This window comes from Micromys minutus (genome assembly GCF_963924665.1).
Source record: "Micromys minutus genome assembly, chromosome: 18".
In the NCBI taxonomy this organism is placed as follows: domain Eukaryota; kingdom Metazoa; phylum Chordata; class Mammalia; order Rodentia; family Muridae; genus Micromys; species Micromys minutus.
Genome location: NC_137953.1, coordinates 41,485,712 through 41,500,835, shown reverse-complemented (window position 1 = coordinate 41,500,835; position 15,124 = coordinate 41,485,712). Strand labels below are relative to the sequence as shown.

Here is a 15,124-nt window from a genome sequence, read left to right as displayed (position 1 = left end):
GGCTTTGAGTGCTTTAAGCCACTGAGCCATCTTGATGACCCAAATATTTATATTTTAAAATCTCATTAAAATATCTTAAAAAACACATACGATGTGACTAAAATCTACCCCTTGAAGGAAACTCAATTTTTCTATTTTTCATTGCCTTCGTGCCCTGTATGAGTTTGATAATATAACATTATTAAGTTATTGATAATAAAAAGACTGTTAAGTCTCTAGTTCCCCTGAGCCTGGAGTTATAAGATGCTGTGGGTTCTGGGTTGGTGCTGGAAACAAAGCGCTGGGATCTTTTCCAGAGAAGTGAGTACAATAACTGTTAAACTATCTCTCCAGCCCCACAAGATGTTTTTGTCATGGACAAAGGACTTAAATGAGAAATTCAAGAAATAGAAACAGACCAAAACTGTAGGAAAAGTCTTTTCAAAGGAAACAGCCAAGAATATAGCTAGTAAAATATATATTCAGTATACTTATCATCTCTGAGTTTGGGACAGACTCAAACACTGATAGTGACATGTAATTTAATTAACCTTAATACTGTGCCAGCTGTTCCTGCAAAGCCTTAGTTCTGAGATCAGTCTCTTACAACCTTCTCAGTACTAAACCTGCTAAATAAACACTTTGGGGGAGCTTGTTGAATCTGACTTAAATTGGGCTCAGAAGACAGATATGGATCTTTCCTCATAGGTTTCTTGTCACTCCGTCCCCTAACCCCACTGGTAGTGAAAGGAATCAAGCTCATAACCTTATGCTGTAAGACTCAAAGTGAGTTTTAACTACCAGGAGACCCCCCCCCCCCCAAGTGAGACATGAGAATGGAGTTTGATGGAAACACAAGGGGCTTTTTTTCTGGAGTGTCAAAGTTGACCCTCAATCAGCCCCTTGTGGCAAGTGACTAGAAGGTGACCTTGAATGGCTATAACAAAAAGTTCTCATACTTTTTAGGGGTGCAGGTTACATCAGCAAGGTTACAGTTTAAATTTATTGGCTAAGCATATTGACCTTTGAATCTATTGGCTAGCAAGCATGTGACATGCATTCAAACTCTATCTGGGACCAAAGGGTCAGGTGACTATCAGTCAGTACATTCTATGGTTTGTCAAGAATGTTCCTGCTCCTCCCGAGAACTGTGGGTGGAGAATGGAACTTGGCCTAGTCTTGACCTGAGGCAGTGGGTGTAAGGCTGGCAAAAGCCCCTAGGGTCCTTTAGTGCATACTTGGGCAAGCCCTTCCTGATTTTTTTTTCAGTGATTTATTTTTCCCAGGAAGAAAATCACTTCATCTGCAGAGTGAGTCAGTAAAAAAAAAAAATTATCCTATGCTTTAATTATGTAAGAACCCAAACATTGCTGAAGGAAGACCCCAGACTCAGATAGCATGCAAAGATAAACATCATTTATTCTGCAGAAACAACCAGCACTTGAAGGTCAGCTATTCTCCAAAATGCTGAACCATGCAGGCCTTCTTAAAGGGAACCAGGAGAACTCCCTAGAGGGACTGAGTAATCTAGAATTTTACTGGTGGGTACTGGTGGGTCCCAGGTGGTCAGTGGTCTGCATTCCTATGTCATGGACATTTAACCATAGGATGAAATGGGGCTGTCCAATATAGATGGCTCATTCTGAGATAAGATATTCCTCCATTTTTGTAGTTATCCCCAGGCTGCTCTTTGACAAAGAGTTTTATGATGTTGTTCTGGATTTTATGGTCTGTCCCTAGAGCTGGTGTCTTATGGCCTAGTTTCTAGAACTTAGGATCTGTTTTTGAAGTTGGTACCTTATGGCCTTTTTACCCTAAAATCAGGCCTGGTCCTGTTAATTACCATACCAGTCCACATCCTTAGGCAGCTTTCTATTGCTATGGCAAAATAACTGAGCCTGGTTACTAGTTTTAAAATAACCAAGAAATCTAAAAGCCCAATAGCAAGATGCCAGCAGGTGGGTCGGCAAGAGTTGCTATCCCCAAGATCACACTCTTCCTCTTCATTCTGCATAAGAAGGGAATGCTACAATCTTGTTAGAGTGGTCTCATAGTCCTTGTCTTCTCAAAGGAAATTCAACCCAGAGACAGAAACAGTTTAAACAGAAGATTACTTAATCCAAAGACTCTGAGAAGAGATCGGAGTGGGCAATACCAAAGGTCAATAGCAGACAATGGGTTCTGCCTTGTGGATTTTAAAGATTTTATAAATATTTCTGAAGTGGGTAACATATTTTGGAAGTAAGATAGCCCTTTTCCTACCCAACTCACAGTAGAGAGGTCTTCATTTTGGGATATTTCTTCCCATGATGTTCTGGAAAAATCCACAAAGCAGGCTAGGGGCAGGTAGCAAAGCCACAGTATGAATGATGTGATAAAGAAGTCAAGGTCTTCGATAATGACCACTTGGGAAAATGCCCCTGGAGACTTAGTTTCTGATGTAGGAAGGACCTATCTGTGGCCTCAAGGACACTGAGCCATAGAGTGGTACTCTCCTTCAGAAGATAAAGTTACCAGAGGGCTGAAGTTCTCCTGGTGACTTCATACCTCACGCCTTTGTGACATGTTCAAGGTTCTAAGATTAGGCTCAAGGCCATCAGTTAAAACAAAACAAAACCAGAAAAAACTGAAGCTTTATTATCCCCAAAGTTGAGGCCAAGGTTGGAAAGTCTGTTAAGAAGGGCTGGAAAGATAGCTCACAGTTTAGAGCATACACTGCTCTACCAGAGGGTTCCATTTCATTCTCAGAACTTGCATTAGGTGACTCACAGCTGTCTGTAATGTCAGCTTCAGGAATAACTTAATACTTTGGTCCTCTATAGGAACCAGCAATCAATCATGTATACATACCCACATTCTCTCTCTCTCTCTCTCTCTCTCTCTCTCTCTCTCTCTCTCTCTCTCTCTCTCTCTCTCCCTCCTCTCTCTCTCTCTCTCTCTCTTTCTCACACACACACACACACACACACATACTCACACACACACACACACACAGAGAAAGACAGACAGACAGACAGACAGACAGACAGACACACACACACACACACACACACACACACACACACACACACACATACTTCATTAGTTACCAATATTTTTCCGAGGTGTAGGGTCTCTATGTATCATCAACATTTTTTTAAAAGTACTTATAGAAAGACAGAGGCGGGGGATTCTGTTCTGAAATGAACAGAAATCAACAAATCTAGAATATATACCCAATGGTGACCCAGAGCTGTCATAGGCATGGGGAGGGGGTGTAACAACACAGAGCTTTTCTAAGGACAAATACAGAGGATTGCATAAGTTGTCTAAAATCAATTATCTCTCACTACAAAGGTCAGTCAGTACCTTGGGTGTCATCCATGGCTTATTAGGTAACCTCACTGTGTAACAACGGTGACCATTGTGCAAGGTAATGGTTTATAAAGAATCTTTGTAATAATTTGGGTGATTTGCTTTGCTTTGCTTTGCTGGCCATTTTATCATAGGTTAACCATGACCTGGTTCCTGGCTCCACTTACTTTGGTGAGTCCATTTTGGTACCAATTCTTTAAAAAAAAAAAAAAAAAAAAAAAAAACTATGTAGAAAGCAGTGTGCCTGTGTCTAGTGACCATAACATCATTTGGAAGTCCTGGGCCAGATCTACAGCTCACAGTCCAGCCTTTCACCAGAGAGCCCAGTGTTGTCATTTCCAGCCATACTCGCCTGGGTCTCACTGTTCCCCAGAGTGAAAGCCTCCACTCTGGCTTCCATGTCCTCAACCATGCACAGAGCCTCGTTCATTTTCCATACTTGAACAGAAGTCCCATCCAGAGCAAGCACAAGTGTCCCTGTGGCCACAGCTACTCTGTGACCACCTCTCGGTTGGAGCTAATATCTTGTGACTGACAAATTTAAAACCTTTGGGATCTATTAACTAACAGATTCACTAGCTTCCACCAACCTCAAATCTAAGACCACCATCAGACAGCATCTTATGTCTATAGAAAAGCTCTCCTCCATCTTCCTGAAACACTCTCTAACGGACCCACCAGTATATTTTAAATGTGCCTTGATTTATGACTGTCTTTGTACTGTAAAAACATAAAACTGCATGAATTTGTTTCATTTTAGGTCATGGGATTCAGGGTGATTGAAATCTATGTTTCTGTCCCACAATCACTCAGAATTGCTCCAGCGTAGACTATCTTTTACTTTGTTTATGATGAAAGATATGATGGTTCTTGCATTGACAAAATCCCAGCACCTTCCTCCCCAAAATGGCCAGTGAAGATGCAGGGATGTTTCAGGATACACCAACAATACTTTTGGTCTCGTCGATCAGCACAAACTGGTTACATAGGGTTTAAAAGACATTTTTTATTTTCTCAGACTCTGTAGAAAAGCTCATAATGACCAGTGACTACCACAAAATGGCACTTGAAGTCAGCTAGACCCATTGTGGTAGTTTGAATAGATTTGGCCCCCATGTACTCATGTGTTTAAATGCTTGGCCCACAATGAACTATCAGGAGGTGTGGCCTTGTTGGAAGAAGACAGTCACCCCGTGAGAGTAGGTTTTGAGATCTCTACGCTCAGGCTTCATCCAGTGTGGAAGAGCGCCTCCACGTGGCTGCCTGCAGAAGCCAATCCCCTTCTGCTTCCTGTTGATCAAAAGGTGGAACTCTTGGCTCCTCCAGCACCAAGTCCACGTGCATGCCGCCATGTTTTCCACCATGATGACTATGGACTAAACCTCTGACACTGTGACCCAGTCCCAATTAAATGTTTGCCTTTATAAGAGTGCCTCTTCACAGCAAGAAAATCCTAAATAATGCACCCATGGAATTCCTTGGGGACATATCACTCTTTCTGTCTGTCCTTTATTCTTGGGAACAAAGGGTTTATTATAGCTTATAGCCTATAAGTTATATCATGAAGGAAAGTCAGGGTAGAAACCCGAAAACAAAAATTAGGGATGAATACTACTTGATATCTAGCTGGCTCCCAGCCTCCTGCTTAGCTGTCTTTCCTGTACAGCTTGGCCCATCTCCCTAAGGATGTCATGGTCCACAGTGACAATTCTCAAATTGTCAATTTATAATCAGGACAGCCCCAAATACACACACTCCAGTCATATCTTCAGGCCAATATGATCTGGGCAATCCCTCAATTGAGACTTACAGGTCCATGACTAAGACACACACACAGGAGGAAGGAACCTGAAATCAGGCATGTCTTCAATCTCAGTTGTCCTAATTAGGGTTTCTATTGCTATGACAAAACACCATGACCAAAAGCATTTCGGAGAGGAAAAAATTATCTGCTTATGCTTTTACATCACTGTCCATCACTGAAGGAAGTCAGTGCAGGAACTTGGAGGTAGGAACTGATGCAGAGGCCCTGGAGGGGTGCTGCTTACTGGCTGGCTCCTCATGGCTTGCTCAGTCTGCTTTCTTGTAAAACCCAGGACCACCAGCCCAGAGATGGCACCACCCACAAAGAGTTGGGTCCTCACACATCAATCACCAATTAAGAAAATGCTCTGTAGGTTTTTCTACAGCCCAGTCTTATAGAGGCATTTTTCTCAATCAAGGTTTCTTCATCTCAGGTGACTATAACATATGTCAAATTAACATAAAACTATCCAGAACACCATCACTTAATAGACAAAGGCAATGGGTCTCTGTGAGTTCAAGACCAGCTTGATCTACCTAGTAAGGGCCAGGACAACCAGGACTATACAGTGAAACCCTGTCTCAAAAGCAGAAAGCAACAACAAACCCTGGTATCATTTAGTTTTACATTTAAACTTTACTAAGGCTTCAAGTTTATGTAGGCAAGTTTAAAATTTTTGGACAAAGATGCAGGGCTCAGCTCCATGGACCTATTTTTCCAGAGTAAAAATTAAACATTAGGTTTCTGCAATTAATTTTTAAAGAGAAATGATAAAAAAAATCAGTGCGGTGGTTGATTTTCACCATCAGCTTGATGATATTCAGAGTCACCGTGAAAACACACCTTTGACTATGTCTGTGAATGTGCTCTCAGAAAGACTTAACAGAACAGGCAGTGCACATCATATGACCAGCATGTGGTCATCCCTCTGGCTGGGCAGGGGCAGGGGTATATGGGAAGAATGTATAATTGGCTCAGCCCAGAACATGTCCAAAGAACCAGTCTCATGCTGTTACTTCAGTCTTTGCCTAGCCCTAAGAACGATCCATTTAAGTTAAGATCTACTTATTATTAGACTATTTATTATTGGTGTACATAATTATGGGGGGAGGGCTTGCCATGGTGCCTGTGTGGGTTCAGAGAACAATTTTGTAGTCTGTTTTCTCCTTTCACCTTTGTGAAGATTCCGGGAATCCAACTCAGGTTGTCACTGTTGAACAGCCAAGTGCTTACCCAATAAGCAGCCAATGAAAAAGCTTCTGTGTGTATTAGCTTCATGATCCCCTCCCAAACTTAACGAGTTTCATTTTCCCTTAATTTCTCTTAATAACATTTCACTTTGCCCATGCCTAGCGGTGAGCATGCTTTCGGTCTTTCCAGCAGGCTTTTTGTCTGGATCTACCCTGCTCCTCATCTCTCACACACATAGCACCGCAGACTGGTCTAAACTGAGCTCTTATCCTGTTCTGTGGTTCCTGTTTCTTCTCCTTTGGTCCTAGAGATAAGACTGGCTTCGTATGCTAAGATACTCTACTGCTGAGTATTTATTTATTTTTAAGATTTAGTTTTACCCAGGAGGGACAGGGATAGAAGGAAGGGTAGGCTTGAAGCAGACACCTTTAATCCCAGCACTTGGGAACCAAGTACATCTCTGAGCTTGAGGCCAACTGGGACTGCAGAGTGAGTTCCAGGGCAGCCAGTGCTACCCAAAGATACCCTCTCTCAAAAAAAGAAGGGAAAAGCAAAAAAGATTTTATTGTATCTGTGTGTATGTGTGTTAGCTTGTGAGTCAACAACATGCACCATACTCCTTCCGGTGTTTGAGGAGGCCAGAGGGCACCGGGTCCGCTGGAACTGGAATTATAGGCCACTGGATGTGGTGCTGGGAACCAAACCCACCACACACAAGAACAGTACCCTCTCTTAACCTGTGTCTTCTCTTGAGCCACACCCTCTTCTTCCTTTCCTCTTTGCTTTTTATTTGTGTTGTTCCTTTTGTTGGTAGGCATGGAAGAGAGCTTTCATGGTGTCTCAGGACTAGACTTTAAATCACTCTATAGCTGAGAATGACTGTGAACCTCATCTCCTCTATTGTATGTTTCCTTACTGCAAAGACATAACCAGCCATATACTCACTGCAGCCAGGACACTGACAAGAGACTTGTTCCAACCAAGCTTAGTGAACCAGCAACTTTACCAGTGTCTTAGAGGAGTGTGAGGGTTTACAGCTGTATGGACTGATACAGGAAAGACTGGACATGATAAATTAACCTTATCCAAGATTTACCAACAAACTGACTTAGGGAATAGTAAGTTATACCAAGTAGTGACCAGCAAAACAAAGCTACCTGTGTTATAATGTGAAGATATGTAACATCCTCACCAAACTTGTTAGAAACCAGGGGGGAGGGCTGGAGAGATGGCTCAGTGTTAAGAGCACTGACTGCTCTTCCAGAGGTTCTGAGTTTAATTCCCAGCAACCACATGGTGGCTCACAACCATCTATAATGGGGTCAGATGCCCTCTTCTGATGTGTCTAAAAACAGTTACAATGTACTCCCACCAAGAAAAAAAAAAAAAGAAAAAAGAAAAAAGAAACCAGGGGAAAGGTTAGGTTCACAAAGAATACGTTTTGGTTGAGATTTGTTCACTAAACTGGGCGCAGTGGCACACGCCTATAATCACAGTACTTAGGAGGCCAAGGCAGGTGGACCTCAGGGAGTTAGATGCCAGCTTGTTCTGCACAGTAAGCTACAGGGCAGCAAGGACTATGTAGAGAGACCCTGCCTTGGAAAACCAGCAAACAACAACAAAAGATTTGTTCACCAAGATGGCTGCCATTTAGGCCCTACCTATACCAAAGAACATTTCTCAAAGAGATGGCACTGGGTAATTCCTTAAGCATGATGGCCCTGGGTAACAACTACTCAAACAGAATGACACTGGTGCACCTCAAAAATAATAATGACAACATCTTTGGCAGGGCTCCAAGTGTTTGGACCTGACCTACCTGAGGTAGTGAGGGAACCAAGAAAAGGCACACAGACACATGAGTGGGAAGCTGGGCTCTGGGGACTGACTGGGCACTCTCATAGAGAAACCAGGAAGCTTAGTGTGTTTATTACACACGCTTGAGTCAGGGTTATGGTGTACAACTTAAAAAGGAAGTGTGTTATTACACTTCCTTTATTTATACAGATAAACAAGGAGATACAGTTTATGATGACCCCATAGATCACAGAGAAAGACCCAGTTAGGCCAACAGGAGCAGGCTTTGTAGGGGAGCAATCTTTAGGCTGCAACTATACAGCAAGGGGAAGGGAGGAGGGGCTATGGAGAACACATATTATCTTCATTCGCACATATCTGCACATATTATCTTCATTCGAACATGGAACAGAAGGGAAGATCTTGCCATTTCACCTGAACCTCACCCTCTGGTGAAGACTTTGCCATTTTTACTCTGAATCTAAGGCTTTAGCATCTTCTACATGGCCATATCCAAGTCAACAGCACACACTCACTCAGCACTTAACACACTCTGAGCTTCCTCCACTTCCCACAACCATGCACATCTCCCACTCGTCCAAACATGGAGTTGCTCAAAGCATAAGTTCAGAGTGGAGCTTGAGATGTATGTGCGTTTTTAAAGCCTAGGACCTATGTGAAGTTATATAGGTTGTTATTTTGTTGTTGTTGTTGCTGTTATGTGTGTCTGGTTTCGCTTATAGCATTAGACCAAACTGGATGTTGTATTAAAGAGCTTGGGGTAAATTATCCTGGGGTGAAGATTAACCTTTTCATAATGACTCAAAGTGTAACAGGCCCCCAAACCTTAACACAACTCCACGATGAAAGGAAGTACCTTCAGGCCACACGACTTAGCGTGTAGACAGCACAAGCCGCCAAAATGAAAAAAACAAAGACCTAATTCACAAAAATTCATAGTTCTGGGAAACTCTCCAAATGTACTAACCTTACTTTATAGCTTCTGTAGTTCTGCTTTCTGACTAAATGTTCTTGTTAACTGAAGTATGTCAACCCAGGATATATGTGTTGGGCTTAAAAGCTCACCCTGAGAAAGGCTTGGATTCCCAAACCTTTTCATAATAAAACTTGTTTAGTTGCCCCTTGGCTAACAAAGACTTTCTATTGGCTTAAAACCATGTCTAAGTAGTCTTCTCTGGTGAATATCATACAACAAAAGACAGCTGCATTAGGGAGAGATTCACCCTAGCATAGGAAATGACCCACTATCTTTGTTAGGGTTTTACCACTGTGAGAAGACACCATGACCATGGCAAGTCTTATAAATGACAACATTTAATTGAAGCTGGCTTATAGGTTCAGAGGTTCAGTCCATTATCATCAAGGCAGAAGCATAGCAGCATCCAGGAAGGCACGGTGCAGGAGGAGCTGAGAGTTCTACATCTTCATCTGGGAGCTGCTAGCAGAATATTAACTTCCAGACAGTTAGGATAAGGGTCTTAAGCCCATACCCACAGTGGCACATTTACTCCAACAAGGGCATACCCCCCCCAAATTGTGCCATTCCCTGGACCAAGCATATATAAACCATCACACCCACAAAAGCTGCATCACTGAATGCATCTTTCCACAACTTGCAGGAAGCTTAGCCAGCTAGAGTCTCCTCTCTGCATTAGTTGTTCAAGCTTATACAACTTCAGGAATTTTCTGATACTTATGAGATGTGTACTTCCTGAGCCCTAGTTTTGCTTCTTCCTGCTATTAATGAGCCTCAATCTAGGAAAGAAAGTTTTTAATTCAGAAAAAAAAATTGTTACACATCATACCCCTGTACCTAACTCTGGATGCTGGGGGCATAGATTTGTGCCACCCCCAGGTAGGTACATTGGTTAATCTGTTTCCTGACTGTAGAAGTTAGAAGGGTAGAGAATGAAGGTGATTTCATACCTCAAACACTCATTATTGATTTTAGCTAGTCAGTACCCTGATAGCTTTCAAAGACAAAATCCTAACAATTTAATTTGGAAACCTTAATTGGCTCCATTTTTATTCCACAATGGAGTAACACTTTATTTCACAAAATACAGTAAAAGAACTGATAAGCTGACTAACAAGGGTTGGTCTCTACAGACAAAGGCTTAAGAGAACAGAAAATAAAAAGACAAAAAGCAGGTGTTTTTGCCCAGAGCAGTGCCCCATGCCATTAATCCAAGCACTAGAAGGCAGAGGCCTGAAGCTTTTTATGTGTTTATGCCAGGGGAACACAATTAGACCCTATCTAAAGAAAACAAAAACAACAAAAAAAAAAAAAAAAAAAAAAAGAAGAAGAAAAAAAGAAAAGAAAGAAAAAAAGAAAAGAAAGAAAGAAAAGAAAGCAAATGGCCATTTCAAAGTTGCTCTTCATTTGAACATTTGAAGTTGCACTTCAAAGTGCTTGAGGACAGGGACATGAGGCTGAGCACGGGAGAGTAACTGAGTAATGCCAGTTACCTCAGGTGAGATTTTTGTGTAGGAATCATGACTACATCATTTTCCTGCCAACTCAAACTAGTCTGTTTGGACAGGTTGGCTGTTATCACTCTGATGCTGGACTTTGGGTCATATAAACAGCACGATTTCACCTAGCTGACTGGAAATTTCGCTTGTGTACTATTTCATTCCTATAAACAGGGCCTAATGCCTCAACCTTGAAACTGACATCTTCCTGTACCAGCCTCCCAAGTGCTGGAGTTACAGGTTCATTAGTGGAATTTTAGGGGGTGTGACCCTGTTTTTATTTTTGAAGTAACTAAGTTAAAGCCATCTTGTCTTGTCTCCATTGGTGTCTGCTTAGACCTTTCTTAGCCCCATTTTTTCCTACAAAGGTCACATTGGCCTTAGCAATACAATTGGGACTGCCCATGTCCCTAAGCATGGTCTAAATGTTTTAGCCCAAATAATAAGGTTTGTACAAACTAAACATAAACTAAAATAACTGGAAACAATATAAGTGAAAATTAATTGTATTGTATCTAAAATAAAGCCTCTGTTCTGACAAAACAGATATTGCAAAGTTACTCTGAGTCTTATCTAAGACTGATGTAATTGTGGTTTAGATGGTGTTTTGCCTTTAAAAATTCTATAACATTGAGGTTTGGTACTAAGATTCTTTCTAAGACTCTAGCCTACTAGTTGACCAAATAAAAAACCCATACCCTGATCTGGCTTATTGATAGTGGTGGTCTGTAACTTTCAAAGTGAATTGCTTCATTTTCAGTCATCTGTATTGTGTCCTAAAGAAGAGGCTTAGTCCCAAATGAGATCACCTAGAATGTTACTTAGTTAATATCTCATTCACAATTTATCTCTAGGTACATTGGTTTTCAGGGTGGCATGGTGGGGGTGGTGTCATGGTTTGAATGTTCTTGGGCCAGAATGTGGCACTATTAGGAGGTATGGCCTTGCTGGTATAGGTGTGTCACTGAGGGTGTGGGCTTTAATACCCTCATCCTAGACCAGAAGTCCATCTTCCATTAGCAGCCCTCAGATGAAGACATAATACTCTCAGCTCCTCCTGCACTACGCCTGCCTGGACTGTGCCATGTTCCCACCTTGATGATAATGAACTGAACCTCCGAACCTGTAAGTCAACCCCAATTAAATGTTGTTCCTATAAGAGTTGCACTGGTCATGGTGTCTTCTCACAGCAGCAAAACCCTAAGACAGGGGTAATGTTGGTGTTTGTTTTGTTTTTCTTGGCTAATGATTCTTTGAGTTTTGAGACATCGTGGGTTTATCACACTTCAATAGGATGACTAATATCCCAATCCACCTCCTCCATTTCTCTCATTCTTTGGTTATAGTGAGAGTGATGTGCAAACCTTTGACTTAACTGTTGCCAAAGGCTGGATTCTTATCAAGCTTTAGTCTGCAGCATGGGTTGGGTATAAAATGCCATCCCTCCTTCAAACACTGCAGACTTCTTGACCTGCTATCCATCTGCATTTTATAAAAAAAGAAAAAAATATTGACTGTGACAGACCGCAAGCTCTGTCAGTCACTGAGGCCATGACAGGGAATTCCAGAACTCAGTGTTTTGGCTGTCTGCTTTGTTTGTTTGCTTGGGGTGTTTGTTTGTTTTGTTTTTTCCTTTGTTTTATTTTTTGTTTGTTTTGTTTTTACACTTTTTTGTTATGGCTGTTTTGTTCGTTTGTTTTTTGTTTTTTGAGATAGGGTTTCTCTTCTTAGCTCTGGCTGTTCTAGAACTCAATCTGTAGACCAGAGTACCCTTGAATTCACAGAAATCCTACAGTCTTTGCTTCCCAATTGCTCCGATTTAAGATGTATGTCACTGGAGTCTTTTAAAGCCGAGGTGACCTCCTAACAGATGAGGAATGACAGGAGAGCATGGCCAGAGCTGTAGGGCAGCCATTGGTGACACATGCCAGGGAGCCAGTGCCCGCAATTCCACCCTTAGTGAGGCCTCACACCCAAAGCTTCAAGTTAGGGTCTGGAAGCATCCCTGCTTCCTCCTCTAAGAGGCGGGTCGGCCCCGCCCCTGTGCCCTCATATGTGCACCTCCTACCCCTGGCCTCCCCTGGCGCAGCGCACTCCCCGCCCGGCCTGTAGCTTGACTTGCTGCTGGGTCCCTCAGTCTCCCGCCATGGCACAGGGCCTCGCCACACTATGGCAGCAGCAAGGCACAGCAAGCTCGACTTCACGCTCCCCACCAAAGCTGATGGTGAGGCCATTCTGAAAGGCCTTCGGTCCATTTTTCAGGAGCAGGGGATGACAGTCAGTGCACACCTGGCAGGACCACGGGTATTTAGCAACTTACAGGAACAAGAATGGCAACTTGGCTAATTTGAGAATTTACCCACATGGATTGGTGTTGCTGGACCTTCAGCGTTACGACAGTGATGTGCAAGGCAAGCAGGAAACTCAGAGCCTTTTGAATAAAATAGAAGAAAAAACTGAAAGAATTGAGTCGAGGCAGTACTGGGCGGGTGAAATGATTAACACCCGTGGTTCGAGGAGGGGTCATTGACAGACACTGGCCGACTGCTGATGGGTGCCCGGTTGAGTGGACATAGATGAAGTGGTATATGATGAAGATTCACCTTATCAAGACATTAAAATTCCACACTCAAAACAGTTTGGGAATATTCTCATCCTCAACGGGGATGTTAATCTGGCAGAGGGTGACTTGGCATATACTTGGGTCATCATGGGCAGTGGTAAAGAAGACGACACACTGGTAAAGATGTACTGATTCTGGGAGGTGGAGATGGAGGTACATTGTGTGAAATTGTCAAACTGAAGCCAAAGATGGGTACCAAAGATGAGATTGACCAAATGGTAATTGATGGATGTAAGAAACACATGCGGAGAACTTGTGGAATGTCTTAGACAATCTTAAAGGACGCTGCGATCAGGTTCTTACAGAGGACTGTATCCGGTACTGAAGAGGTACGCCAAAGAAGGGAGAGAGTTTGACTATGCGATTAATGATTTGACAGCTGTCCCTATCTTTACATCTCCAGAAGATTCTACATGGGAGTTCCTCTCGACCAGTCAATGAAGGTTCTGAAACAGGAGGGAATTTCACACAGGGAAACTGTGTCAAATTGACTGAAGCCCTGTAGCTCTATGAAGAGCAGCTGGGGTGCCTGTATTGTCCTGTGGAATTCTCAAAAGAGAATGACTGTGTCCCTTCATACTTGGGATTGTGGGTACTTTACACTGTTTGGAAGAAAGCTAGGCCTTAAAGATGAGCATCCCCTGAATGACGTATGCTGTAAGCCACCTTCCTGACCTCCATACGCCACATATGCCATCTCATGGGTCAGGCAACTGTCCAGGAAATCCTTCAAGTGGTTTTCATTTTTAATTATTATTTTTAATTTAAAAAGTCAATGGGAAAAATGTATAATATGATGAGTTAGGGTGTTAATTTTTAAAAGTCAGCCGAAGGACAATTAGACAGCCCAGCAAAGACTGCGGGTTGCACTGACCCCCTAGAATGTGATTAAACCATCTTTTTTTCTCTGTGTGGGGTTTGGGTTTTTGGTTTCAGTAGACCTTTAATTTGGACATGGGGAGGAACGAACATCATTGTTTTGTTCTGGAGAGAAGTTCCTGAAGGTGTTTCTCCCTTCTCACCCACAAATTGACTTAGTTATTAAAGTCTGGCACTTTGAAAGGGTTAAAAAGAGTGGTTAGCAGAGCTTCAATTAAAATGACAGAGGAGGAAAAAAAAAGATGTTTGCCACCACTGCCTGGAATTTGATTTTACTTTGGAGGCAGGGTCCCTCTATGCAATACTGGCTGACCTGAAACTCACCATGGCATCTGCCTTCTGAATACTAGTATTAGAAATATGCATTAGGCTGTAAGGGTTCTAAAATTACAGAATGAAGACCCCAGACTCAAATAGTATACAAAGACAAAGAGCATTTATTGTGGGAAAAAACAGAATGAGAGGGTCAACCATTTATCAAAATGGTGACCATGAAGAAGCTCACAGGGCCCTTTTTATGCAGAGCTAAGGGGATTTTGAAAAGGATTAGATAATCACTAATATGATTGGCAGGGGCCACAGAAGTAACATTAGTACAATTCTGATTGGCTACTAGTTTTTCTATATTTAGAGAGAGGATTAGGTAATCTAACATTTCATTGGTAGGTGCTGGAAAGGTCACAAGGGTCACCTTCTGATTGGCTTGTGCCAGGTAGTCAGTGGTCTGCATCCCTATGGCATGAATGCTTACCCACAGGATGAGATAGGGCTGCCCAGCACAGATGGCCCATCCTGAGATAAGATATGTTCCCATTCTTGTGGTTATCACCAGGCTGTTCTTTAGGAGAGGTTTTATGACCTTGTTCCGGAAATTTATGATCTGTTCCTGAGCTGGTGACTTATGGCCTACTTCCTGAAATTTATGGTCTGTTCCTGGAGCCGGTGACTTGTGGCCTAGTTCCTGAAACTGGTGACTATTGAAGTTACCTTTTGAAGTCAGG

General features: G+C 42.4%; 1 pseudogene across 1 annotated transcript; it reads left to right on the top strand.

Annotated features, from left to right (window-relative positions):
- Positions 1 to 12,769: 12,769 nt before the first annotated feature.
- Positions 12,770 to 13,872, top strand: LOC308432815 (spermine synthase-like; annotated as a pseudogene). Its single transcript has one exon. The product of its transcript is annotated as a spermine synthase-like (transcript).
- The last annotated feature ends 1,252 nt before the right edge of the window (positions 13,873 to 15,124 follow it).